The following is a 27254-nucleotide window of genomic DNA, read 5'->3' as shown; positions in this document are numbered from 1 at the left end:
TTTGGTTCCCATGTTTCATTGAGTGGGGTCAACACTCTTTTGAATTGTGAGACATTCCGGGTTATTGAAGAGCGCCCTTCTCTTTCAGCTGTGACCATGTTGCCCTTTATTTTTGTTACCATCAACAGCTCCGGGGCGAACGTGGCATCTTCTTTGCTGCCCGTTACCTGGTGCCACGTTTGACTCCTGTGCTCTTCTGCGCCTGTCTGCCGTTTGCTTCATTTTCTCTTTCTCCTCCAGGTCTTTCTCTTTGGCTTGAAGCTCCAGTGGTATCAGAGGTTTGGGCGTCGGGTCCTCCGGTAGTCTTGTCTTCACCGGTCGCCGGAACATCAGGTGCAGACCCCTGTGGTGCTGTGTGGGGTGTGTTTGTATTCCCTCAGTAGCTGATATAAGGCCTGTTCAAATGGCTTGTTCATTATGGTGGGTATCTGCAGTGTCCTTTTAATGTTGGCCATGAACCTCTCTACAGTTCCATTTGCTTGAGGCCACCTTGGAGTAATTTTCTATGATGAAAGCCCATGTACCTGGCAATGTTGTGAAAGTCAGTGCTGGCGAAAGGCGGGCCATTGTCTGATTTTATCACTCTGGGAACTCCATATGCAGATAGCATGCGTTCCATGGCTGGGGTGATGCACGTGGCGGGCGTGCTCTCCACTATCTGTGCTTCTGGGAAGCGTGAGTGCTCATCGATCAATACCAGGACGTACGTGCCATCTCGCATAGGGCCAAACATGTCTGCTGCCAGTTCGTCCCAGACTCGGTCTGGCAGCTGGGACAATTGCAGAGGGTTTGGGCGTGGCGGAGGGGCGGGTTTTGCCCAAGTTGTGCATCCACCTACCAGTGACTCCACCAGGGTGTCCAGTTTTGGGAACCATACTTTTTGCCTCAGGAGTCATTTTGTTGCTGACACTCCTCTGTGTCCTTCGTGTGCCAGCTGTATAGTCTTTTCTCGAAGGGACTCAGGTATTACCACCTTGCAGCCCTTGAGGATGATGTGGTCTTCCACAATTGAGAGTTCATCTCTAACTTGGTCAATCCAGCGTATGTCGTCTCTTATTGATTCTGGTTCTTGTTTCACCTGTTGTTTCATGTACGCTTGTTTGTCCGTTTGTATGCAGTGCCTGACGTTCCGTAGAGCCGGGTCTTGTTCGGATTTCCTTACTACTTCATACCATTCTATGGGGAACGGCTGCAGGTGGTGTACCACGTAGTTGATGTTCGCATCGGCTATGGAAGGATGTGCCCTTGAGGGGTGTCGAGATAAGTAGTCAGCCGGATTGTCCTCCATTTCGGGGCGATGTTTGATGCTGAATTTTTAATCTTGTAGCCTCAACCCCCACCTTGCTATCCTCGGAGGCATCCTTGCTTTGGTATCGCCATAGATGGTGAGCAACACTTGATGGTCAGTGGTGACTGTGAATTCCTTCCTGTATAAGAACACGTGAAAGTATTCACAGGCCCACACCACTGCCAGGCTCTCTTTCTCGGCCTGGGAGTATGCCTGTTCCGTGAGCGTGAGGCTTCTGCTGGCATATGCCACTATGGATACTTTGGCAGGGTCCTCGGGGTCCTTCTGAGATAGGATGGCCCTAGTCCCAAGGGGCTTGCATCGACGATGACCTCGGTGTCCCTGTGCTTGTCAAAGTATACCATGTGTTCTGCCTTTGAAATGGTATTTCGGATGGACTCAAATGCTTGCTGGCATTCCACTGACCAGGTAAATGGTTGGTCTTTACGTGTGAGTAATCGTAGAGGGTTGCTCTCTGTTGCATAGTCTTTGAGATATCTGGAGTAGTAGCGCGAGAGTCCCAAAAAGGAGCGTAGTTCCGACGTGTTTGTGGGGGGCAGTGCCATGTTGAGTGCTGCAACCTTGTCTGGGTCTGGTCGCATGCTCTTGTCGGACAAAATGTGGCCAAAAAAACCTTAGGGATCCCTTGCCGAATTCACACTTGTCTTTGTTAAGTGTGAGGCCCGCGGCTTCCATGGCAGCACATACTCGGTACAGTGCAGTGTCGTGTTCTTCCTTGGTTTTTCCAAACACCAGCATGTCGTCAGAGTAATTTAGACAGTTCGGTATGTGACGGATAACTTTGTGGATCTCCCCCTGAAAGATCTCAGCGGCCGATGAAATGCCGAAGATGAGCCTCCTATATTGAAATAAACCCAAATGTGTTATGAATGTTGTGATGCATCTTGAATCAGGGCTTATTTCGATCTGATGCTATCCTTTTGTCAGGTCTAACTTTGAGAACACCTTGGCCCCATGGAGGAGGTGGATCATGTCGGTGATCCTTGGCACTTGGTATCTCTCCCTCTCGATGGCTACGTTGGCCCTCCTCATGTCCACGCATAGGTGTTTGGAGCCATCCGGGGATTTTTTTGGAACAGGGACAATGGGTGACACCCAAGGAGTTGGTCCCTGGACAGGCTCGATCACTTGCAGTTTTATTAATTTGTCCAGCTCATCCTCCACCTGCCTCTGGATGTTAATCGGTATTCCCCTGTAATGTTGCGCTACTGGCGGCACGTCTGGGTTGATGTGGAGGTGAACCATCCTGTTTTTCAGTTTGCCTAGTCCCTTAAACAGTTTCGGAAATGTATCATGAATCGCCTCTGGGTGGCAAAGTATTTGTGTGCCATCAATTGGTATAAGATGTCTATGACGCCCATGTCGACTGCTGTTTTGAAGCTCAGGATGCATCCACTGTTGGCCTCTGTCTTCAGGATGTGCAGGGGAATTTTGGCAGTGTGCGATTTATGTGCGCACCATGCCGTGATGGTGCCCTTGCATGGCAACAGTGTGGTCGCGCCGTAGGGGTAGATGTCCACCACGGCCTTGCGTATTTTCAGTTGACGAGATAGCGAGTTGTAGGCTTTGTTCGCTGATGATGTTCACGGTAGCGCCCGTGTCAATTAGGAATTCTAATGGTGTGTCTTTCACCTGCAGTGTGAGGATCGGGCTGTGTTGGGTGGCCATTGCGTTGTTGAGAGTCCAGACACATCCTTTCTTTCGTTGATCGTCCTCTGACGACGGGGTTTCAGTATTTGAGGGCGAGTGCATTTCTATGTATTGAACAAACCGCCTTCTCTGACTGCGTGTCCCTCCTTCCTGGGGTCCACTGTCCTCCTGGGCATATGAGCTCCTGTGCTCCTTGTCGTCCCTTTGTGAGGATTTGTGGTCCCACTCAGTCCTGCTACTTGTCGGGCTGTGGCGGGCGGTCCTTCGACGTTCTTGTGTCCTCTGCCTGTTGGGAACGGCTGGGGGGGGGCATTTTTACACACCACCCTAAAGTGGTCCATGCCGCCGCAAGCAGCGCATTGTTGACCCACGGCGTGGCACTCCCCCGTGTGCGGGTTCTCGTAGCCGCACCTATAGCATGCAGTGTCGGACCGTCCACTGCCTTGGCTCGTGGATGATTCTAGTTTGTTGCTGTGTCTGCGGGCGTCATGGGCTGTTGTAGATTTATTTTGCCCAGATTGTCTAATTGAGACTCAACAGCTGCTTCCATTCTGGTTAGGGCTAGTATTTCTTCCAGTGATCTCTGTTTTTGCAGCAGCTGTTTTCTGAAAGGTTGGGACAGACAACCTGCTATTATTTGTGACCTTGGGGCTTCCTCATTAGAGTAGCGATGAAATTTGCAGTATTTTTGTTTGATGCGCAAGCGCATTACGAAGTTGTCTAACGACTCGCCTTTTTCTTGTTGGGTGGAGTGGAACATGTGGTGTACGTAGTCGATGTTGGTGTGCGGTGCAAAGTATTCTGACAGTTTATGGTGTACTTCTTCATATGTTGCAGTGTCCCAATTAACCAGTTCTCCTGCTACGTCTCTCACGGCTGGCCCTATGGCCACTGATAATGTGTATTTCAGCCCGGCATCATCTGTGAGGCCCACTGCCCCTGCATGGAATTTGAAATCTCTTAGCCATGTAGCCCAATGGGGCCCAAGGTTTGTTGTGTCCCGCACATCGAAGGGGTTGGGCATGTGCATCACCTGTGTAGTCCCTCCTGCCGCCGGTGTATGATTGGCATTACCTTCTGCGGCTCTATCAGTGCCTGATGAGGATGCCTGATCAGTCATGATGAGGCTCTAGTGGTGTGGCTTGTGGTTTTCTTGGGCACGGGTTAGTTGTTTTGCTTATGTGTCTTTCTTTCTTGTAATGGGGCAGGGTGAGGTTTTCCATGCAAGGGTGTGCTGGCCGTCCGTGTTGGTGCGCCTTTGTCTTAATGTTTCTCAGGCAGGCAGGATCCATCTGCTGCCTCGATTATTGCGTTCAGTTTTTTTTTTTCTTCCACGTGGACAGGGCGCTTCCTGTGCACCGAGGGCTGCCCCTGCTGGTCTTGGCGTGCGATTCCTAGAGGCAGTCACGCGGCCTCTCCATCATTGATTGGCTCCTCCCCGTGTGTCCTGGAGGTTGCTACGCCACGGTCTTCCCAGCAACTGTTCGTCAGCTGGATGAGGGGCTGCGTGCCACGCAAACTCAGAGAGCTCCCCGCTCTCTTGTGGTGACTGTGGGTGGGGCTGCAGGCTAAACGTAACGGAGGAGTCCCAGCCGCTCATGTGCGGCCCAACTGGGGACTGTGTAGGCCCTCTTTGCGGTCTGTGGCACCGACGCGCTCAACTGCTCGACTGCAGCCCTCCGTGTGCACGGGGTTCCCAAGCCCGTCGTCGCCAGTGTAAACAATCTGGCTGGGCTTTTTCACTCGCCACATGCACTTGTACTCAAATAAAGAAGAGAGGACGAAGCTCACTTCAAACGTCCTGTTTATTTTCCGTCTTCCCGCAACTGCCCGCACCCAGCATGTCCTTCCCTAACCCCAACATTACTTCCCTGGGGAAGAGTCCGCAACGGCGGCCTTCCCACCGAACGATGTGGACGGGCCTCATTCAGGTCCATTGCCCCAATGCCTGACAGAGACAAAGAGTTCATGTTGAGCCATCCAGGCTTGGATGACTTGGTAGATAGTATTCATGGCTTGTGTGTCAGCTGTGCGGTCGCCGGTAATAGGGATGAGTATATGGGTGTCATCCGCGTAATTCGTGTAGGTTGCACCCAGATAATCTAAGATATCGAACAGTGGTTTCGTAAACACATTGTAGAGAGAGGAGGAAACGCATGATCCTTGTGGTACACTGCAAGGAACTGGTGAGGGTTTGGCAGCAGCAGTAGGGGAGAAGATCCTCATAGATCTGTTGTTCAGGAATGAACTGATCCAAGCAGTAGCTTTGTCTGAGAAGTGGGCAGCTTTTGTGAGGTGTCGACAGAGAATTTGGTGATTCACCAAATCGAAGGCTGCTGATAAATCCAGGAGGAGTAGAAGGTCCAGGTTTCCCTTGTCTTTTAGCTCTTCAATCTGGGTTTTTAGGTCAATAAGGGCAGTTTCGGTGCCGTGGATGGAAGCCGGATTGTCTGAGGCCCAAAAGTTTGTTAGTTTCCAGGTAGTCTTGGATCAGTAGGTAGGCTGCCAGATCCAGGATTTGTAGCAGGAAAGGCACAGTAGTGATAGGCCTGTAGTTTGTGGGTATACTTGCATTTGATGTAGGTTTTTTGAGAAGCGGGATAACCCACGCATCCTTCAAGTTATCTGGGTCAGGGCCTGTGCTAAAGGAAGAGTTTATAAAGGCAGTGATGAAAGGGGCAAAGTTATGTGAGGCTTCCTTGAAAATGGTGGCTGGACATAGATCACCCTGGCAATTGGAAGGTTTGAGATTGTTGATGATGTTTTCCACTTCAGTAATAAAAAGGGATGAGAAGCTGAATGGTTTATCAGTGTGAATGCTAGGTTTAGATTTATCATGCTGGGACTGTAATGCTGGTCAATTTGGAGACAAGTTTTTTTGTCATTCATTTTGGCTTGGATTGTGGCTATCTTGCCGAGGAGCGCCTTCTGAATATTGGCACACCAGGCACTATCTTTGGTATACGTATCGAGTGGGGTGGCCGGGGAGTCCAGTTCTTTTAAGACCTTAAACAACTCTTTAGTGTTTAATTTGGCTTGTAGGATTTGCTTGTTGTAGGTGTCTTTTTTGGCCTGGAGGATGACATCTTTGTAGTTCAAGGTGACTAAAGCAAGGCTAGCTTTGTTCATTTCAGAAGAATTGCTTTTCTAGCGAGCTTCAAGGTTACGTTTTTCATTACGTAGAGCTCTCAACTGTGGTGCAATGAGGTTGAAGGCTTTTACCATAGTCTGACTGAACGTGTCTACCAGGACAGTGGGATCAGTGCACGAAGAGGAGTATTCGTTGAGTAGGGAGCAGTTTTTCGCATGTTATGTCTCTCTTATTTGTAGTGCAAATTGTGGGCGCAATGTCTTGCGTAAAGCATACGTTTTTACTGGGATACTGAAGGTAATTAAGTGGTGGTCAGTCCAAGCACAAGGTTGGTTAGACTCAATATTGATTTCACAGTTAAAGTCAGCTAGCCAGTCCAGGGTTCTGCCCTTAATGTGTGTAGGTTAACTAATACGTTGAGTAAAGCCTAGGTTCGATAGTACGCTAGTAATATCATGTGCTGTGGCATCATTGGGATCTTGGAGACCAAGGTTAAAGTCACCTAATAAGATAATTTGCGATTTAGTGTTGGTGTTGTCAGCAAGGATGTAGGATATCTCTTCTGCAAAAGTAGATATAGGGCCAGGAGGCCTATAAATAAGGTGGAGTGTAATAGTTTGGTTAGCTGATATGGATAGTTTTGCTGAGAGCCTCTACGTTGATGGAGTCTGTTGTGCGGGGGAGATTCAAAGGCTAATCGAGTTTTTGTGTATGAAGGCAAAACCACCACCTTTAGTTTGGCTGGTGTTGCGATCGCTTCTAATGATGGTATATCCAGTGGGGATGGCCAGTGATAGAAGAGGTCCTGAGGCTGCATGGAACCAGGTTTCTATAATGGCGATGAAGTCGAGGTCATGTGTTGTGATCAGGTCGGCCATGTCAAGCGCCTGAGCAGTGAGGGACCTGGCATTGATCAATGCCCCCTTGATCATGGTTTTAAGTGGGGAGGAGGTACTGGTATTGAGTTTGGTGTTCTTGGTTGTGGTGGGAAATGGAGTGGCGAGGGCTCTTGCAGCATGTACTGTTGGGTTAGAGTGTGTAGTAGTGTGAGTAAGCCGGCGGTGGGAGACATGCCGGAATCTGGAACCAAGTCTAAAGGTTCCTGATGTGTACTGTACATGGTTGGTTGAGAGTAGGTTTAGTTGCAAAGTGTTCTAGCCAGAGGGCTGGTGAGTTGAGGTAGGGGTTGGTAGTAGGTGGTGAAGAGGCCAGCGTTGACTTGGTGTGGGACTGAGTGATATTAGGCATGGCAGAGATGTGCAGTTGTTCAAACAGGATAGCGGGCATGATGTAGCCAGGATGGGTAGTGTAAGGAAGCAGTGGGTGGGTGTGGGTCTTGGCAAATGTTAATTCTGAAGGTAAGGAACTGAGGTATAAGGTAAGTGACCAAGTCAAGGATGCTAATTTGAAAGTAAGCAGGGTGTGAGGAAGTTTGCAATGTAAGGTGTGTATTGCCAATACATAGTGGCGCACGCTAATGATATAGGGCTGGGGCAGGAGTGTATTGGCAGGCAAGATGCCTAGGTACGCAACCAGTCACTGAGGACTCAATTTCCCTTTGACTCTGTGTGCTAATAGTATGGGCACGGTGATGATGTGTAAGTGTTAGGTTGGGATAAGGTGGGCTGTTATCAAAATGTCTCCTGGGGCGAGAATGCAATATATAAGCACACAGTGACAAGCATGTGTAATAAGTGCAGGTTAGGACACAGTGGGCATGTTCAGGATAGTACCTTGTGCATAAGTAAGATATATGTCTGCCTTGGTCAACTAGACTGAGCAAGATCTGGTAAGTATGCTGGGCACAAGGTTGAGGCAGAATAAGACAGTTCAAAATAGCGCAAGGGACATTGTAGGTAAATATGTGTTCTGGTCATATCAAACGGTATATATCATGTGGATGATGCAAAATAAGGCATATACAAAGTACACAAGTAAAACACTGTGGGCTAGTTCAAAATGATACATAGGTCTGACCACAACGAGCAATAGGCGCAGATTGAAGCAAGGTAGGCTAGTTAAAAATGGCACGAGGAAGACAATGTATATATCATTAGATGAGACACAACAAGGTATATGCAGAGTACACAGGTAAATCACGGAAGGCTAGTCCAACGTAGTACATTGGTTTGACCGCAACGTGCAATAGGCGCAGGAAAAAAAAACAGGGTAGGCTAGTCCAAGATGGCGTGAATGTCTGCACACAGGATGCAACAGGCAGAGATTAAGACTAGGTAAATTGGGCCAAAAAAGTCACTCAAGTCTGGACACAGGGTATATGCACTGGTCAGTTAGGCAAAGGCAATACAGACGTATGCACTACCGTGGAATAACAGCTAGGTCGACCAGAATAGCGAGTGGATCAGAGCACAGAGTACAATCCCTAGTCAGTTATGCAAGACAATGCGAATGTGTGAATTAGTTGTAAGATAAAGACAAGTAAGCAGGTCCGAAGTGTAGCAAATGTCCGAGCACAATGTAGAGGCACTACTCATTCGGTCAATGCAATGCAATCAGTTACGGAGGAGGTGGGTTAGAGCCAGGTTGCGCTAGTTCTGGATACCGTTCGGGGGTAGAGTATAATAATGGCTTACAATGTTAAATTAGGAGGGTGATAGGTACTCACTAGTGGATGGAAAGATGAGAAGAACTCTGAAGGGATCACTGCAATGGCGGCCCGGCGGATACGGACAGGCACAGACAGGCTATGTGCCATATAACGGGTGCCTTGCAGCAGGGTGCCGGCTCACACCTTCCCGCGGGGCTGTGCATAAAATAAAGCGCGCTGCCCAATACGGCGCAGGTAGTGTTGCCAGGCAACCAGCAACACCTAAGGAGCGGCATCCATTTTGAGTAGGGCACGCGGTTTCCACGTCGGGGAATCACAGCGAGAGGGCCAATATGCAGACTTAGATGAAATAATAATGTTGGTGTAGCAGAAGGGCGGTCATCGAAGTAGCAGAGATCTTGATCCTGCTGGGTGCAGCTCGAATGTTCACGCGATTCCATACAATCTCATTAGTTTCCCCAAACCGCCCACCCCTCCCCCAATCTACTTTTTTGGTAACATTAATGGCAGATGGCATTTTAACACAAAGAAAAACAAACTGCAGGATCATTACAGATGTAGGAAACTCATTTATTAGAGTTCTGTCCAGGCGCTCTGGGCAAAATACATGCAAACTTTATAATGTGCATATAGATTGCATCAACAGAAGTGACTTCAAAGAAAAGGCGATTGCAAGGAGCATCATCAGTCTTTGATACTTGGAGGCACCATGCAAGTGACTTTAGAATAAGTTGCCATAAGTAAGCCAAGTGGCAAATAACTTTGTGGTGCAAAATATTTAAATTGCACTAATGTTATATATGGAACAACCCTATAGTTATCAGGCTTTTTGTATAATAGCATGATATATTAACATAAGCTATAAAGTGAATCATAATCCACTTATAGAGCTGCAGATAAGAGACAGTGGGCCTCATTAGGACTGTTGCGGTAAGGCAACAACAGCGGTGGTAGTGCTACCAGCGTCGTTTTTGCCATGCTGCAACATTCCGAGTTTGCTTGCGGGTGCCGCTCTGGACGCCTGGTCAGACCAGGCGTGCAGAGCAGCACCCGAGAGCAGACCTGGATGGTAGCAACGGTACCGTTCATAACGGTACCGCTGCTACCATCCTCCCCATTCCCATTGAGCCCTATGGGGGCTCAAATGTGAATGGGGACGTACCGGCTCTGGGTCCCGCGAAAGGAAATTACCAGGCCCTCCAAGGTCGGAATGGCCCGGTAAGTCCCCTTTTGCGGGACCCGGCAGAGGCGGCCCCGAGTTTGGGGGTAGCCATGCTACCTCCAAAATCGTAATGAGGCCCAGTGTGATTAAATGAGTTGACCAGGATCACATACTTTGGTTAAATTGTGAAACCTGGATGTGGACAATTTAAGTAACAGCACATCTTCCCAGGTTTAGTTGATATAGATATTTATTAAGGTTTTGCTATGCATTTCAGGTGCTTAAATAACACTTCATTTATAGCAATGCCTTGGGAGCAAACCACATTACATAAAAAACTAGCCTTTCATGGTAAACTATACACTATATACATTGTCATAGAAATATGTTTAGCATTAAGACTATGGGCCTCATTACAAGTTTGCCGGTCCTGGAACTACGGTACCGGTAAGCTTGCCTATACCGTAGTTCACGGACATCAATTGGGGGTCGCAGTTGCGACCCTGAGGTCTCCCTAGCTACCCCTGAGGTCTCCCTAGCTACCCCTGTGGACTCCCTTGCTACCCCTAGAAAAGAAATTCTTTTTTTTTACATTTTTTTTTTAATGTAAGCTCCTGGGCTGCGGTCAGTATCATGTGGCTCTTTATTTTTGGAGTGGCTGACTTTCTTATTCAGGCTTATTTAAAAAAAAAAAAAACAGGGTTCTACAAGTGTATCACTTTGAGCAGTGACGCTAAATAAGAACGAATAGAAATAACACATCATTTGTCTTTCTGGAATTCTATCCAATAATGCTAGACTCATAAAGGTTTATTTCCAGGCACACTTCAGGTGTTGATTCACTGATTTAGCCTGTTCTCAACTCAGCCTTTCACCCTTCTGAGGTCGATAAATGAGTACCAACACAGGCTGGGTGATATTGTATGTATATTTCATCTATATAAAGTGCTTAAGCGTAAGTGCTATATAATAACATATCATTATCATTTGGCCTTTGACGTCTGCTTGCATTCACAGTAATTTGGTAATATGGTCCTATACACACTGATATTTCAACGATACATATGGTGATCCATTCTTGTATGAAATGTATATAACATTATGGTGATATCGCGACCATATTTTTCATCGTGTACTTAGAAACAATATGGGATGTCCCTTCCTGTTTTGTCAAGGGGTGAAAGGTCATTTTCCATCGCTTTCCGTGACATCACTTCGAGGTGGGGGTTCAAATGACATTACGTCCTGTGATGTCATCAGAGGTCAACGGTCATGTGATGTCACTTGCGCTACTCCTGACATTTTGATGAAATGAAGTCCCTGCCGTAGTTCCCGGACCGGCAAACTACGAGTTGTGCTTACGGTGCCTTTCTGCCCATCAGGTTTGACCTGGCGGTCAGAGCGGCACCCGCGAATACAACATTTCGGATGCACCAGTACCATTCAAATGGCAATGGGGAGCATTTTTTTCTGGTCCCACGAATGGGCAAATAACAGGTCTGATGGGGCCCATTCGCGGGCACTGAAAATGTTCGGAAGTTTGGCGGCAGCCTGACCGTTTTACCGGCAAGGCTACCGCCAAACTTATAATGAGGCCCCATGGCATTAGTTTTATTCTCACCATCCTGCTTGCAAAGTTACAATAGCATCATGCAGAGCCAATCCTGATGATGCTGTGTGTGACCCACCAGCAGTTGCACCTCGCCAAGCCCCGCTCAAAGCAGCCCACTCCCTAAGATGGCCGCCGCCCGATTCTCTGCATCTTTGTTTATTTTGGCTTGCTAGCATCCATCAAGGACTGTATTTGCCCAACCACAGGAGACCGGAGGTGGAAGCCGGCCTACCAGTCGAAGGCCTACTGTACAAGGCCATCCCCTGTCCATGCCTGTGGGTGCCGGAAGGAACAAAGGAAGCAATCCTCTCCACTAGGGTAAGAAGCGCTCTAACTCTTGCCAGCTACTCGTGCAGCTCAGTCCCTGGCCGCTAACGCTTTCATATCACATCCCCACACCCGTCTCATATCAGAGGAGACAAAGCTAGCTCACGCCCTGTTTGTATTGCCTCCTAGTAAATATGAACTGGACCATCCCAATTCCAGTATTACTCTGGGATAGCGTCAACCCACACTAGTCCTGATTGTGCTGCCCCATTGCAAACTGGATTAGCCTAACCTAGCAACTGCATCATTTGTACCTACGTTACCCTAATGCTAACTGAATTAGCCTAACCTAGCAACTGCATTATTTGTACCTACGCTACCCCAATGCTAACTGAATTAGCCTAACCTAGCAACTGCATTATTTGTACCTACGCTACCCCAATGCTAACTGAATTAGCCTAACCTAGCAACTGCATTATTTGTACCTACGCTACCCCAATGCTAACTGAATTAGCCTAACCTAGCAACTGCATTATTTGTACCTACGCTACCCCACTGCAATTGGAATTAGCCCAGCAAAACAACTGTATTAATTGTACTTATGCTGCCCTACTGCAAACCAAACCAGCCAGACCCAGGATCTGTACTGCTGCCCCTCGGCAACATTGAATTAACCCTACCTAGTAATTATGTCACTTCCAATCGCCGCAAGTTAGACTACAAGACCGGATTGTACCGACCCACAGCTAAAACTGAACTAGCCCATCTTAATAACTCTATCTCCTGCAGACCTGCCTGGCCTGGTAACTACAACACCACCCTAGTTGCACGCGAACGCTTGTGTACCTGCTGCCTGGAAGCACTTAACTACCCACCTATGGCCGTGCTCACTAACGCCGTCAGACTGCTACCCTGCCTATTGACGTATTATCTATTACCTTACCTATGGGCCTGCAGGTACTCCCTATACACTAACTATGGACCACCACATACACAGTAGCCCTCTAGACCCCAACGAACCTTAACCATGGCTACTACACTGCCACACTCAGCCAACATCAAACCTACTGTCTTCCTACCAGACTTCAAACAAACCATCACTAAACCCATAACCAACATTCTCCTCCAAGGACAAACCTTCACACCCGAACAATGGATAAACATATTTGCACGGAAACCTACACCGTATATATCATGCCCCACTACTACCAGAAATGGTAGACTAGGCTATAGACTTATCAAAAGACATCTCAAATCCACGCCTAATCCCACACTAACAAATCACTACAAAACTGACCAGAACAAGGATATCACCAAAGCAGACCAGAATAAGGCCAACACCGCAAGCAACCTACAGCCTAGCCTTAGTTCTCAAGCCAAAAACATCAACCGCCAATCACCCCAGACAAATCCTACTACCACACTGAAAGGATGTCTCATCAATGCCATGTCACTAACAGCCAATGCGCTTGATATTAATGACCTCATAGTATCCAACGACCTTGACCTCCGAGCTATCATGGAGACGTGGCTCCACTCCGCCTCTGTTCCCCTCCTATCACTGGCCATCCCAGACCAATATACTATTATTAGGCAAGACAGAACTTCCTCCAAAGACAACGGCGTCACTATCATCGCCAAATCCGCTCTTGGCATCAGACAGGTTCCAAGCCAAACACTCCTATCTGCTGAACACCTTAAATTCATATTGCCTTTATCACCCTCACAAACCATCACAGCCCACCTGATTTACAGACCCCCCAGGCCCACTATCTTCCTTTGAAGAAGATGTACCACTCGTAATAACCAACAAGGCTAAATCAAGCTCACAAACCCTCCTACTCAGAGACTTTAACCTTGGGTTACATGACATCAACGACAAGAACGCAACAGAGATCAGTAATAGCTTAACCGACCTAGGCCTCACCCAACGACTTGCACAATCTACGCATTCCAAAGGGCGACAATTAGACTGGATTGCTGATTGCAACTGTAACACCTCTATCACTTCCAACCACCCTCTTGCCTGGACTGACCACCATTCCAACCTCTTCTCCATCCCTAGAAACTCCCCTAACCATGAGAAAACATTAGCCTTTGCAAGACTAGCAAGAAATACATGAAACTTAACAGCCCTCAACATACTCCCACTTCTACAACCCCTCCTACAGGCGAACATTGCCCTCAAGCCTAACGAGGACCCCACTCTTCTGGTCAACCTATACAATACTACCTTGCTAAATGCCATTAACAAAATAGCACCTCAAAGGCTTTGCAAAGCCAAACCGCTCGCCCACCTAAATACCTGGTTCACCCCGCAACTAAGAACACTGCGAAAAAACAAAAGAGCTGCTGAATCAAGTTGGAAAAATGTCCCATCAGTGCTGAACAAAGAAAACTTCCTATCAGCCTCTGCCACATACAAATCTGCCATTTTCTTATCTGACTCCTACAATGACCGTATTCAAAATGCCCAATCTAATACCAAGGAACTGTTTAACATTCTCAGAGAATTAGAATCACCAACACCTCCTCCAACTACTTGGTCTAAGGATACCACTTGGTGTCAGAACATCGAGAAGGCGCTTTCAGACAAAACCAAGCTCCTACAAAGGATAATTGAAACTAAATTTGCCTCACTTAGCGTCAAAACAGTTGAAGAAATAATACTAAGCCTAAAGCCATCCAGATGCATCGGCGACATCTGCCCTGCACCTATCATAAAAGAAACAGCGAAGGAGATTGCCCCATTTATTGCCTCACTAATCAATACCTCCTTCAAGTCCAATACCATCCCTACGATCCTCAAGGACGCATTGGTCATGCCACTCCTCAAGAAACATTCCCTCAACCCCAATAATCCCTTTAACTACAGACCCACCACCGCTGTACCCTTCCTCCTGAAGCTCATTGACAGAGCAGCCTATCTGCAGATCCAGCACCGCATGGAAAGTAATAACCTGCAAGGGCTGTGCCATTCCGGATTCTGTCCTAGGCACGGCACCGAAACAGCCGTTAGATCTAGTAACCCCAATTGAGAATATTAAAGACTCAGGAAACCTTGCCATCTTTCTCTTACTCGATTTATCAGCGGCTTTCGACCTGGTCGACCATAAAACCTTATGCAATAATCTTTGCTCAGCAGCCCACTTTTCCAACAATGCCATTACCTGGATCCAGCCATTTCTGAACAACAGAACAACCAGAGTGTTTGCACCCTCTGTCTCTGCACGCCCATCGACTGTCACATGTGGGGTCCCACAAGGCTCCTGTGTCTCTCCCACACTCGACAACAGATTCACAAAACCCCTGTTTGACAAACTTGACTGTCTGGGCATCTCTTGCACCAACTACGCTGATGACACACAAATTCTCATACAAATCACAGGCAACAATGACACAGACTCACTGCGACTCAATGACACTTACCTTATCAACCAAGTGTGGGCTGCGCAACACGGTCTCTGCCTAAACGACAACAACACTGAGCTTCTCCTACTGGGAACCCAAGCCAGACTCAATAAACTTGACAACAAATTCAACACCTTCAATATTGACGGCAACAGCATCAAAGTCTCAAAAGACGTCAAAACACTAGAATGTAGCTCTACTCCACCCTCTCACTAGGAAAACAAATGAATGCTACAGCATCTACCACTGCTTACACCTGTAAGCTCATCAACGCTTGCAGACCCTTCCTGATGACTGAAAATTGCATCACCCTGGCCAGGGCGCTTGTATTAACCAAGCTAGACTACTGCAATACATTCTACCAAGGCACTAGCCAGCATGATCTCAATAAACTACAGATCTATCAAAACAATGTGCTAAGAGCAGCAACCAATTTCCCCAGAAAACTGCACATCACTGAATTGAGACGTAGTGTTCACTGGCTTTCATTCAACCAAAGAATTAAATACAAGACTCTCTCCCTCATACACAAATGTATATACAACCAAGCACCTAAATACCTCTGCAACAAATTCAATCTCCACACCTCATCTAGACAAACTAGATCTTCCCACTCTAATTACCTAATCATACCAAGGTTCAAACTGCAAAAAGCAAGGGGCAAAAGTTTCCCGCTCCTCGCAGCCAAACCCTGGAATTAACTACTGTGATGCTGGAAATGCATCAGAGGGACAGGGCCTCTGAATCCTTGTCCTTTACTGCTTTTTATCGTGTGTTCTGTCGTGTTTTCTGCCCAAGAGTCCATGTGGGACTCCTGGCAGTGCAGCTCTCTCTTTTGGTTTGGTGAACAGACCCATGGGATACCCTTATGGCAGCCATGGGTAGGGGTACAACCCTGTACCCATAGTGTATGTTTTTGGGCACCTGTGGGTGGCCCACAGAGCAGGGTATGGGCTGGTGGCAGCTCCATGCTGAATTTTGACAGGTGCTCTGGGTGTCCTCCATTTTGGGATACCCAGGCTCTGCCATTGGGATCAGTTGATTCCTGATAGGAAACAAGATGGCCCCTGTGGCCTCTTGCTTTCTATTGCCTGTTTCTGTATTGTTTTCCCAAAGTCTTGGGAAGCCCTGACTCTGTCCCTTCCCCCTGACTGGCTGTTGGGTGGAAGTTCCATATATGGTGTTGTTGTGAAGGCCCAGCTAGACTGACTGGAGCCTTCCCAGTGACTGTATGTTGTGGGTACCTCCTGTGGGTGGGACCTGGGTGAATGAAGTGTGCGACCAATATACACTCCTTGTTGTGGTTGTCTGGTTTCTGGCATGAGAGACAAAGACTGAGACAGCCCTGCCCGAAACTGGCCTGAATGCAGTGTGTAGTGTTGAATGGCTGGGTACTTGTCCCAATCCACATTCCTTGTTGTGAGTGTCTGAAAGGGAGGAGTGTGGCCTGAATGCACTGTGTGCCTGATTGGCTGACTGACTGCATGAATGCCCTTCTGTATGATTGGCTGCTGAGTGTGTGCCAGCAGTGTGGATGAGAGACAGAATAGTATATCTGGGGACCTCTCACCACTGGTAATTGTTCAGAAGCGTTCTGGAGTTGAGTCTCCACTCTAAGAGTAACTGGAACTGCTGATCCTCGACGTCCAGCTGGAAGAAGAAGACTTGCTGTTGCATTTGCTTCGACCGATCCGAAGGCTGCCGAAATCGTCGAAGACTGACCCGAGGGAGGACCTGGTAAGGCGCCCTCTTCCCGTGCTCCGAGGGACCATCGAGCACCGCTCCATCTTTGCCGAAGCGCCCTGGAAGTCAGACCCTCGAAAGGCTGCCGACCTGAGACGGGACCGCCGAGGAGATCGAAGTGAAGCACCCGGACATCGCTGCCGTTGAAGTCCATTGCCGTCGACCAGGGTTCGCAGGTTTGTGTAACCGCTGGAGGCCCGTCGAAGTTGTGTTGCCCAGCCGTGGGAACCACTTGAAGCCGTGCCGCCGACGACCGGAGCCGTCCGCTCCTTGCCTAAGAACATTTGAATCGAAGGACTCCCTCGTCCGCACCGTCGACCGCTTTATCCTGCCGGAGAAAGTCGAGGACGACTAACGCGCCGAGGAGAAACCTACCGGTGGGTTTCCCGCCACCCGAAGACCACAAAGACTCGAACGGCTCGACGCCCTTGCTGGGCCTCCGTCTCCACAATCTTTGCGGTCCAGAACTATTGTCACCGAGGTGCCCCGCACGCCTCTGCCTTGCAGGACGCCGACGCTCCGACGCCGACGAGCACCGCTTGGACGAAGCTGCCGCCTCATCGACGCCGTTCTACCCTGTTTGTTGTCGGACGTTCGACGCCCCGTGTCTCCCGCTTGAAAGGAAAGGCATTCAAGAAGGGCCGTCGATTCCCCGACACCGAACGCCAAGTTCCTCGACGGACGTTCGATGCCCCGTGTCTCCCGCTTGAAAGGGAAGGCATTCAAGTAGGGCCGTCGATTCCCCGCCGCCGAACGCCGAGTTCCTCGACGCTTCTCGACGCCTCTCGACGATCTGTGACTACCGCTTGAAAGGGGGTCGCTCAAGAAGGATCTGTCGACGCCTCTTCAAAGAACTCGACTCCACCAGGTACATTGGGGGGGTAAAAACATTATAGGAGGGAATAAGACTTGCAGATCAATATATGGACTGGGCTTGTGCTATATCTTTATTTTACAGGTTGCCCAGGTGGGGGGATCTCCACACAGAACTGTGTCTAGTGGTAGGGGCCAGTATTCTGCCTATTGCTCAACCATCTTATTTTCTCTCCTCTCACTATTGCTGGTTTCACTCTATTGATCTGTGTGACATTGTTACAGTATTGTTGATGCACTTTAATGATATCTAATACAAAGGGTGGTACCACTTTAGAATTGTATATATTTGCCATTGTTGATTTTCCTAAGTACAAAGTGAGTTATTATGATAAGTGTACATAACCTTGAATATTAATTATATAAAGACTGTGCTCTAACCGATACAGTGTGTGGACATTCCTTTGTGGGGGCTTGGGGACTACACTGTACTTAAGAACCAGCCTGCATCACCTCCTGAGAAGCTAGGCCTTGATTGCTCGTCCATTGCTACCGTAATAGAGAATCTTGGCTGGGGTCTTCTGTGCCTCTCTTCTACCATATAGAGAGCAGAAGTACAGACACCCCCTACCGGTCCTTTACAACTACCACCCAACATCAGACTAGAACCCTCCATTCACAAATTCCGATACAAGGTCAAATCCTGGCTTACTCTGAAGTTGATTATCCCCCATGATTTTAATGTGTGTGAACTACTATGCCTGTTACTGTAAATATGCTACTGAAATTTAATTTGTAACTGATATTTTTTACCCAAAGAAATGTGCCCAGTTGCCTCAGGGCTCGGTGCGCTATATAAATAAAATACAATACAATTAGAAAATGCCCAGGGTTTGTGAACAGAATATACAAGCAGTGGCATACCCGAGAGGGGGTGAGAAGAGGGGGAAGACTGCCCCCCCGCCCCCTCCCAGGGGCTCTTCTGAGACAGACCAGGACCATACTTGCCAACCTGACAGATTTAGGCAGTTGGCTACTGCTTTTTAAGCAGTCCTACCGCCTACAGAATTGGGTGACAGATCCTACTGCTTTTTACAGTGGCAGGTAATTTATGTTACTCTAAGGCAGGCTCAAGACAAAACATGCAACACATGAATTAGTCTGTCTGTACAGTGGGCTGGTAAGTGATTACTTAGATTGGGCTCAAACCAATCAAATGACTCTGTCCTGCACTCTTGCCGGTACAACCCTTAGGTGAACAACCAGTGAAGGCAAGTGGCAGAGTGTAACACCATCACACAGCATCTGCCTATCAGACTGAGGGGTGTACCAGTCTCCATGACACTCAGTGTTCAATTTGCACTGCAGGAATACATATGTACTGCCTAGGCTGCTGGTACAGAGCAGTGGCAAATGTTGCCTACCAGCTCTGTGTGATTACCTTCTGTGTAATTGAATTTGGTGTTAACTTACCATTCAGAATTCAGATTTTCAACACATTCGTTACAGAAAGTCACAATTCTATTAAAGAAAATCTGAATTCTATGTCGCACTTTCCATAGGTTTAAAATAGAAAGTTTTAAAAGTCGATTCATTCGACCAATCTGCAGATCTCATAATGTCCTCTACTCTGGCTCCTATGTTATACGCTTTAGTAGCCATCGCTCCTCTAGTTGAATGAGCGCCATATCTCTCGATATCGATACCCACTTGTACCATCACCCATCTAAGCCATCTGGCTATGGCGGCCGGTCTAACCGCTTTAAATGGTTTACAAATTGCTATTAATAATTGTGACACCCCCGGGGGCCTTACTTCCCTCGTCATATTTTCATATGCTGTTAAGCATCTGACTGGACATAATTTTGGTTGGTTTGGAAAAGCCTCATAGGAAATAGATCTCAACCCCGTTTTGGTCCTCCTTGTTATGAGAAAAGTCACTCCGTTCGGAGATATACTTTTCCTGTTAATCTCCAGTGCTCTAACATCAGAAAATCTCTTATATGCTAAAAGACAGAAGAGCATGGCTAACTTGCCTGAAATTGCTTTATGTGTCAAATCCTGATTATCTGGCCATGATAGAAATAGTCTCAAAACCTTGTCTACATCCCATAACTGATTATATTTCTCGCTAGGGGGTCTGAGCATCTTTACCCCTCTCATAAGTCTACAGATTAATGAATGTTCCCCAATCGCTAAGCCTTCAACTCTAGGGTGCCCTGCAGATATCGCAGACCTGGCTGTGTTGATAGTTCTGTACGCCTTTCCTAGAGCTGCCATCTGGGCTAAAAAATTACCTACATGGACTACATCCGTTCCATCGGGATGGATATTGCTTTCCAAACACCAGCTACTCCATCTGGCCCATGCTGATCTATAAGCTTTGTGTGTCCCTGGGGCCCATGATTCGCTAATGATGTATTCAGCTTCATCCGATAGTCCTGGCCTAACCCAAGATCTCCTGAAATCGCCCACGTTAAGAGATTGAGTCCTCCTGACCTCACCAGTGGATGACTGAGGCCTCTGGGATCTCGAATGATGAATTCTGTGTTGGGTAAAGCTACTGGGTTCTGAAGAGTTAATTCCAGCAAGCTGGGAAACCACACCTGCCCTTTCCAGTCCGGCGTAACTAGGATTAGGGAGGCTCCCTGTCGTCTCACCTGAGCTAGCGTCCTCGTTATCATGCAGAACGGAGGAAATGCATAGTTCTTCTGTTGACCCCAGGATTGCAGGAATGCATCCGCCGCCTCTGCTTCTGGGTCCAGTCTCCAGCTGAAAAACCAGGGTAATTGCCTGTTTAGTCTCGATGCAAATAGGTCGATATGGCATGGACCCCATTGAGACATCAGTTTCTGAAACACCACCTCGTCCAGCTTCCAATCGCTGGCGTCTCTGAGGTATCTGGAGTTCCAATCGGCCACTTCGTTCTGCTGGCCCGGCAGATATTCCGCCGTCACTGAAACTCTTCTCTCCAGACAGAGTTCCCAGAAATCCTTTGTCAGTTCTGCTAGTAACCTGGATCTTGTCCCTCCCAGTCTGTTGATGTACCTGACTGCCGAGACATTGTCAATTTTTAGCAGAACGCAACATTGAACCCTCTCCTGGGTCCAGCATTTCACTGCAAAGGACCCTGCCAGTAATTCCAGGCAGTTGATGTGGAGACTTGTCTCTTGATCCGACCACCTGCCCCCTGTCGACAGGTTTCTGCATCGGGCTCCCCAGCCCCATCTGCTGACGTCGGATTCGATGATCAGGTCCGGGGATGAACCAAATATCGCTCTTTTGCTTTCCAGCCCTCTCAATTCTCTTTCCAGTAAGACCTTGTCTTCCCTGTTCATTACTATCCTTCTTGGTGGTTTCTACTGATGTGGTGTATCTAGAAAATCTATATAAAAGCCTTGAGCGGTTTGTATCACCCAAGAATCCCCCGATATGTTCAACCAATTTCTTAAAAATGGAGCTGTCCTCCCACCTACTACTGGGGTATTTAGACATGGGGATGTTATTCTCACCTGGGTTAGTCTGCTGACGTTCCCCTCGCCAGTTTCTCCCTCTTCCTCTACCTCTCGAGGGAAAGAAAGGTGTCTGTCTGCGCTCTTCCTGTTCTCTCCAATGAGCTCTGTCCTGATAGGAGTGATTGTATTGGAACCGGCCAGCCGAACGACCGCTGCCTCTGCTGGCCCGTCCAGAAATGTGCCTCTCGAACACTCTCTTGAGCAAGGGTTGAGCCTTGTCCAAGGCTGCGTAGGAGTTGACAAATTTGGTTTGCTCCTTGATAAAGGAGTCCCCAAACAGTTTTCCTTTTGCCGTTGAGGCAGATTCCGAGGAGGCCAGCTCACTTAATTTGGGGTCGATCTTCACCAACAAAGATCTCCTCCTTTCCGTGGTAATAGCATGATTGGCGTTCCCCAACATCCATATCGCCCTCTGGGTCCACCCGATTAGAATTGACGGGTCTATTGGCTCTCCTCTGACTTTGGTTTCCTCTCCCATCTGGAGAATCTTTGTGAGGGGTCCCGTCATATCTAGCATCTTATCCTGGCATGATCGCCAGGATCTATCCAGACCCTTCCTCACATCTTTTGTGTATGAAGGTTATCATCTTCTCGTCTATGGTGGGTGTATCTGCAGCACCCTCTGGGTGAGGTCTGGGGGATTCTGCCCTCATCTTGCTCCTAGCTTCTTTGGCTAGTGGTGCTCTCAGGCGTTTCTTTAAATTTGCTGCTATTCTTTTGGGCGGTTCCCATTCAGATGATCTGGGATGAATCAGTGCTTCTGGATCGAAATCATCGTCCTCTGCACCATCCTCTTCTGTTTCCTCATTCTTCCTTTTCTTCGGCGCTTTGTGGCCTTCACGCTCTGAAGAGGATATAGATAGAACTTCCTCCTCTTCAGAGTATTCCTCCTCCCAGTCGTCCTCCCCTCATCTGAGGTGTTTGAGGACCCTTCTCGTCCCCTGCTAGGCCCCGCTTTTCCTTTTCTCTTCCTTGTACCACCCTTCTTCTTCGGTGGTGTGCCCGGGGGGTGTGGGCTTCTTCCGCCCTGCTGGCTGCTTTACTGCCCCCTTTTGACTTTTTCTGTGCCTTAAGTCCCTTGATTTCCTCCAGGCCCTGCGAGAATCTGAGCCAGTCCTCCATCAGTGCTATTTGCTGAGGTCCATGTCCCAGTGAAGCCCCCAGGGCTTTATGGAGGACATCAGTCATTTCCGAGTGACTCCTCTTTTGGCTAATACTAGCCTTCCCCTCATCACTGGAGGAGCTCGTGGTTCGCGGCCTCTGGGGAATACAAGTGTCTGTATATAATATAGATATACCAGGGTTTTTGTACTTTATAACCTCTCTGTAAAGAGATTTAATACATATATATGAAATCTGTATCTATGTAGTATAGAAAACCTGGTTCGTAATTATTTATATATATATATATAATTCCAATTGACAGGTTTTACTTGGGACTGTGCCCGTATTATCGTGCGGTATCTGAGATGGCCTGCAGGGGCGCTGTCCAGTTCCTGACAGGACGTTACGCTCTAAAAGAATGATGCGTGCTGAGGCGGAATGTAAAGTTCTGGTAATAATGGATCTTTTGATCGTAAGAATCAGTCTGCACAACCTTCGTATCACTCGCTCCGTACACGAGAAACCTGAATGCCGAAATGGGAGAGAGAGCGCCGGCACTACGCGGTCCCGTCGCGCTCTCTTCCGTGTCACAGTGCCCTCTGTGTCGGGTCTGAAGAGCTGCGGCCGCCGGTGCACCAGTCCCGTCGCGGCCGCGACTCCCGAGAGCTGACTAACGCGACGCGGATATGCTCCGCCTGATCAAGCGCACACGTGTCGTGTTCCCAAAATAATATCTTAAGCCCGTATAAACACTCTCACTCACACATATAATAGAATGAAAAAGTACTTAACTCGCTGCCGAGCAGCAAAGAAAGAGGAGGAATGGAAAGAGGACAGGAGGTTTTATACATTGAGGACTTTGTTTATTGGTTACAGACTTATCACATGGTCAGTTCGAAGACCAATTGAAATGGACTACAAAAACTCATAAAAACATGGTTATTGTAGTTTTTATTAGTTTTGTATTCATGTTCATTGGTATTTGTTTTCCTTGCTGCTGAACAGTAAAGTTGAAGAGAAAGCATAATCCGAGCCTCCGGTCTTGAAATAGAATTATACATTTTTAACATTTGAACATCTTTCCATTTGGTGCTGTTTGATGGGTTGGGCATTTTAGAATGCTCCAGTGTTGCCAACAATGTATGTTTTGTATTTTCCTGTGATGTCATTGTTATGCAAATTATTATTTTTGAAACTTGTAAAAATCCTACATCTTTTTGGTCACAGAATGTTGGCAAGTCTCAAGTAGCTATGTGTAAACAGAGCATTACAATGTAAGCCATTAGGCACTGATGGAAAGGGGGCTATTAGCAGGGACTTTTGTCCCTTTAAAAAAGTGAGAAGGATGTTGCATGATTTATGTAATAACGACTATGGCTTTAAACCCAAATGGGGATTTCTTAGACTCACATTAATTGTGTGCTATGTGTTGTATTTATTTTATTGATTCGACCCTATACACTGTTCTCAGGTATTTTATTCTAATCTTTTGAACAACAGTTCAAACCCTGGGCGTTTTTATCTTGTGTGACTCACACTTGGGTATTTAATCACGTTGTTCTACTTATTTTCTTCAGGCTCTCAACTTTAGAACCAAACCCGAAGTTTGCACTGTTGCTCTGGCCAATGAGTTACTTTCTACCATATATTTGCACGTCTTGGCACCAGACACGCAACATAAGTCAGTATTATTCTTTAATAACTGTTCTCCCATGGTGGCCTTTATGCGACGCAATGGACGCCCTGTTCTTACGGATGCAAGATGCGCCCAGGACGTCACCCATGTACGTTTGACGTCACGCACAGTATACGTGCCCGCCCGTGTCAAAATGGCGACGGGGAGCACGCGCAGCGCTAGTTCCGTCCCGCTGAGGAAACGCTCTCCTCATACATGTAAGTTCTGCTGGATCCTGAGTGTGTAGTGATAATTTCGCTTTGTCTCTGAGTGCCGACATGTGGCTGGCCCTGTCCTTCCCTTTATCAGGCATTGCACATATCTGAACGTCGGGTGACTTGAAGAACTTGACAGAATACACGGCCAGTTCTGCGGCATTGTGTGGCGCCTGAGGCGGTTCGCGCGCTTTCTTTGACGGTTGGATTCCCGCCCTGAGGCTGAGGGAACGAGGCCCCCCAGCGGCTGCGTTTATGTTTGCTGCTGCGCTTTTCACCAGTTATAACGTGTGGGGGGGGAGTATACTATATGGGCTGTGGCCACACGTATAGTTTCCATGTGTTCTCTCTTAGTATCATGCTAGTATTTTCAGCTGTGGAATTTTATGGGGTTTTTTGAAATTGCAATCTATCGGGATCCGAGATCAGTTTGGCCTTTTGGGTCTGCTTCATTTGTGACAGGGGCCAACTATAATTCAGGTATTTTGCATCACAAAGTTATTTGCCACTTGGCTTACTTATGGCAACTTATTCTAAAGTCACTTCCACAGTGCCTCCAAGTATAAACGACTGATGATGGTTCTTGTAAGCTCCTTTTCTGTGAAGTCACTTCTCTTGGTACAATCCATATTTAAATTAGGAGGTTTGCATGTGGTTTGCCCCACAGAGCCTGGCCGGAGCCCTAATAGATGAGTTTCCTGCATCTGTCATGGTCCTGCAGTTTTATTTTTGTTGTTGTGTATGTGTTAAAATGCCACCTGCCACTAATATTACCAAAAAAAAAAATCATTGGGGGTGCAACTGATACCATATATAACCCTGTGCTCTGCAGGCCGCTCTGATGCGCTACCACATATAAAGTGTCCTGCAAAACCATTTTGTAAAGTTTGCCACCCTATCAATGAGGGTTCTGCCATTCGAGCAGGAGCACTCAGCAAACAGGTGTCTATGTCCAACCCCACTCTGGGCCACTACTGCCGCTGCAGCCAGGAGCGGTGCAGTGCAGGGACACCAGACAGTGCTGTGTGCTCTACCTTCAGCTCCAGTCCTTGCGCATTCTTTAGTGAATACGACTCGAGAAAGAAATGATCTGACTTTTTTTCTGAAGTCGCACTAGTAAATGCGCTCTAGGACTTAAGAAAGTAACATTCTAGCTGCTGTGCATGTGCCGCCCTACATCATATGGGGGAGGAATGATTGTATGTCAGTTTAGTCTCAATTTTCCATGGTGTATTGGGGGCGGGAAAAGTAGCAGAACTTTTTTCGTGGTTTGCCCCCCACTCTTGCAATGCTGGATACTCCCTGTTTGCAATTTCCCGGAATGGACAGATTTTCACGATTGCAATTTATTAGTATGCGTCATTAGCTGGGTCTTTTGGTTCTGTTCACTTGTGGCCAGCACTATCCACCCTCTAAGGTTCAAGAACGGACATCAGTGCATTCAATTACATGTATGTTCTGGGAGATGCTGATGTTTCATTTACAGGGCCCATGTAAATTCTAATACTAATGCAAAATGTGTATTTCTCTTGTCTTGCCTCTTCCATTGGTCTTCCTCTCCTGGTTACATTCTGTAACCTTGTGTTTACTTGATTATGTTGACTTTCTGAACATCTTTTTATGATTTTTATTTATTTACTACATTTATTATACGCCCAGACCCGGGGGTATCACGGCGTAGTTACAGACAATGGGGGAATGCAATCTTAGAAAGTACACAGAGGAAAACACAGGAATAACAGTCAGTAATATACAATAATATGCGAGGCAGTCAAGAATATACAGCAAAATGCAAAGCAGTCAGATATGTACAGTTAATTGGAGCGGATTAGTGCTCTCGTTCAGTTAGAACTTATTGAAGAGCCAAGTCTTCAGGAAGCTTTTGAATTTAGGCAAGGAGGTTTCGTTCATAATGTGGGTAGGTAGCGCATTCCAGTGTCTAGGTGCCAGTGTTTTGAAGCTACTACCCCCTGCTTTCTCGCTTTTGTATCTGGGGGTTTCGAGGTATGCGTTTTTGTTGGACCTGAGAAGTCTAGTCTGGGGCTTCATCGTGACTGTATTGTTGAGGTATTTGGGTTACTCCTTTGTCCTTTACTTACTTTCTAAAAACATCTTCATGGTGTGGAATCAAAATATTTCCCCATCTATATTCCTTCAAACAAGTATGGAATTCCTTAATTACAACAGGTGATAATACGCAAGACATCTCCAGCGCCTTCATGTGGTTTTATAAAGCTTTTTAACATAAACCCAAACATGGCATTCTACATAAATGGTACTCAGCCAAAATGTTCCTAGTCTCACATTTATTTAAGAATAATGTTCCCATACCTTTCCAAGACCTCTGTAGTCGTTTCAATTTAAATGAATCAGATTTTAAAACTTATTCCAGTTTCACTAAACTTATTAATAAAGCTATTCCTCATTATACACATAAAATTCCCTCAAAATATTTAGAACTAATTTTGTACTCTCACTCTACCACAGCATCCAAATTCTATTCCATTCTCAATTGTCACGACCCTCGCCCATAACCCCCTCTGGCAAACCCATTGGCCAGGTGGAGTCAGGACTCGGGCCTCTAGAGCCTGGCATCCTCTTCAAAAGCACTCATGGGACCAGTCCTGGCGCCTATGGCGCCAGGCTCATACACCATGAAAAACAATGTGCTTGGGAACTACTTTATTGTATTGTCAGCCAACATGGAGGCATCCACATAGCTTGGTTCTTAAGAACCAAGCTATGCGGTCTAGTGTTTTGGGTGTGGTAGCCTAGGGACTACTTTATCTGGACTATTTTGTTGGGGCTATTTAAACCACACCTCAGCAAGACAACACACTTCGCGTTACTTTGCAGCTTGCAACGTGACGCTCACCGTGTCCAGCTATTCCCTCGAACCTCGGAGAAGCAGAACCTGCAAGGAAACAAAAGGGAAATCATTAGCAGCAGCATCTTACCTGCAGTCTTCATCTTTAGCCACTCGCAGCTACTGAGAACAGCTTCCTCGAATCTGCACGCCTCCCGGACAGAACGACCTGAAAGAGGAAGATAGAGGCAACATTAAAGAAAGCAGTAGAGACATTTGCAAATTACAAACTGATCAAAAGGCTTACCTGGC

The 27254-nt window shown here is 47.3% G+C and overlaps 1 long non-coding RNA gene across 1 annotated transcript in view; it reads left to right on the top strand.

Annotated features, from left to right (window-relative positions):
• Nucleotides 1-24073: 24073 nt before the first annotated feature.
• Nucleotides 24074-27254, top strand: part of LOC138452542 (uncharacterized) — a 248840-nt gene continuing 245659 nt past the window's right edge. The window contains exon 1 of the long non-coding RNA XR_011260209.1: nt 24074-24139. This is a non-coding gene — a long non-coding RNA (uncharacterized lncRNA). The remainder of the gene's footprint in view (nt 24140-27254) is intronic.

Source organism: Ambystoma mexicanum, chromosome 4p, assembly GCF_040938575.1.
Source record: "Ambystoma mexicanum isolate Mex_15411 chromosome 4p, UKY_AmexF1_1, whole genome shotgun sequence".
In the NCBI taxonomy this organism is placed as follows: Eukaryota; Metazoa; Chordata; class Amphibia; order Caudata; family Ambystomatidae; genus Ambystoma; species Ambystoma mexicanum.
Note: the sequence above shows the minus strand (reverse complement) of the source record. Positions and strands in the feature narration are given on the sequence as shown.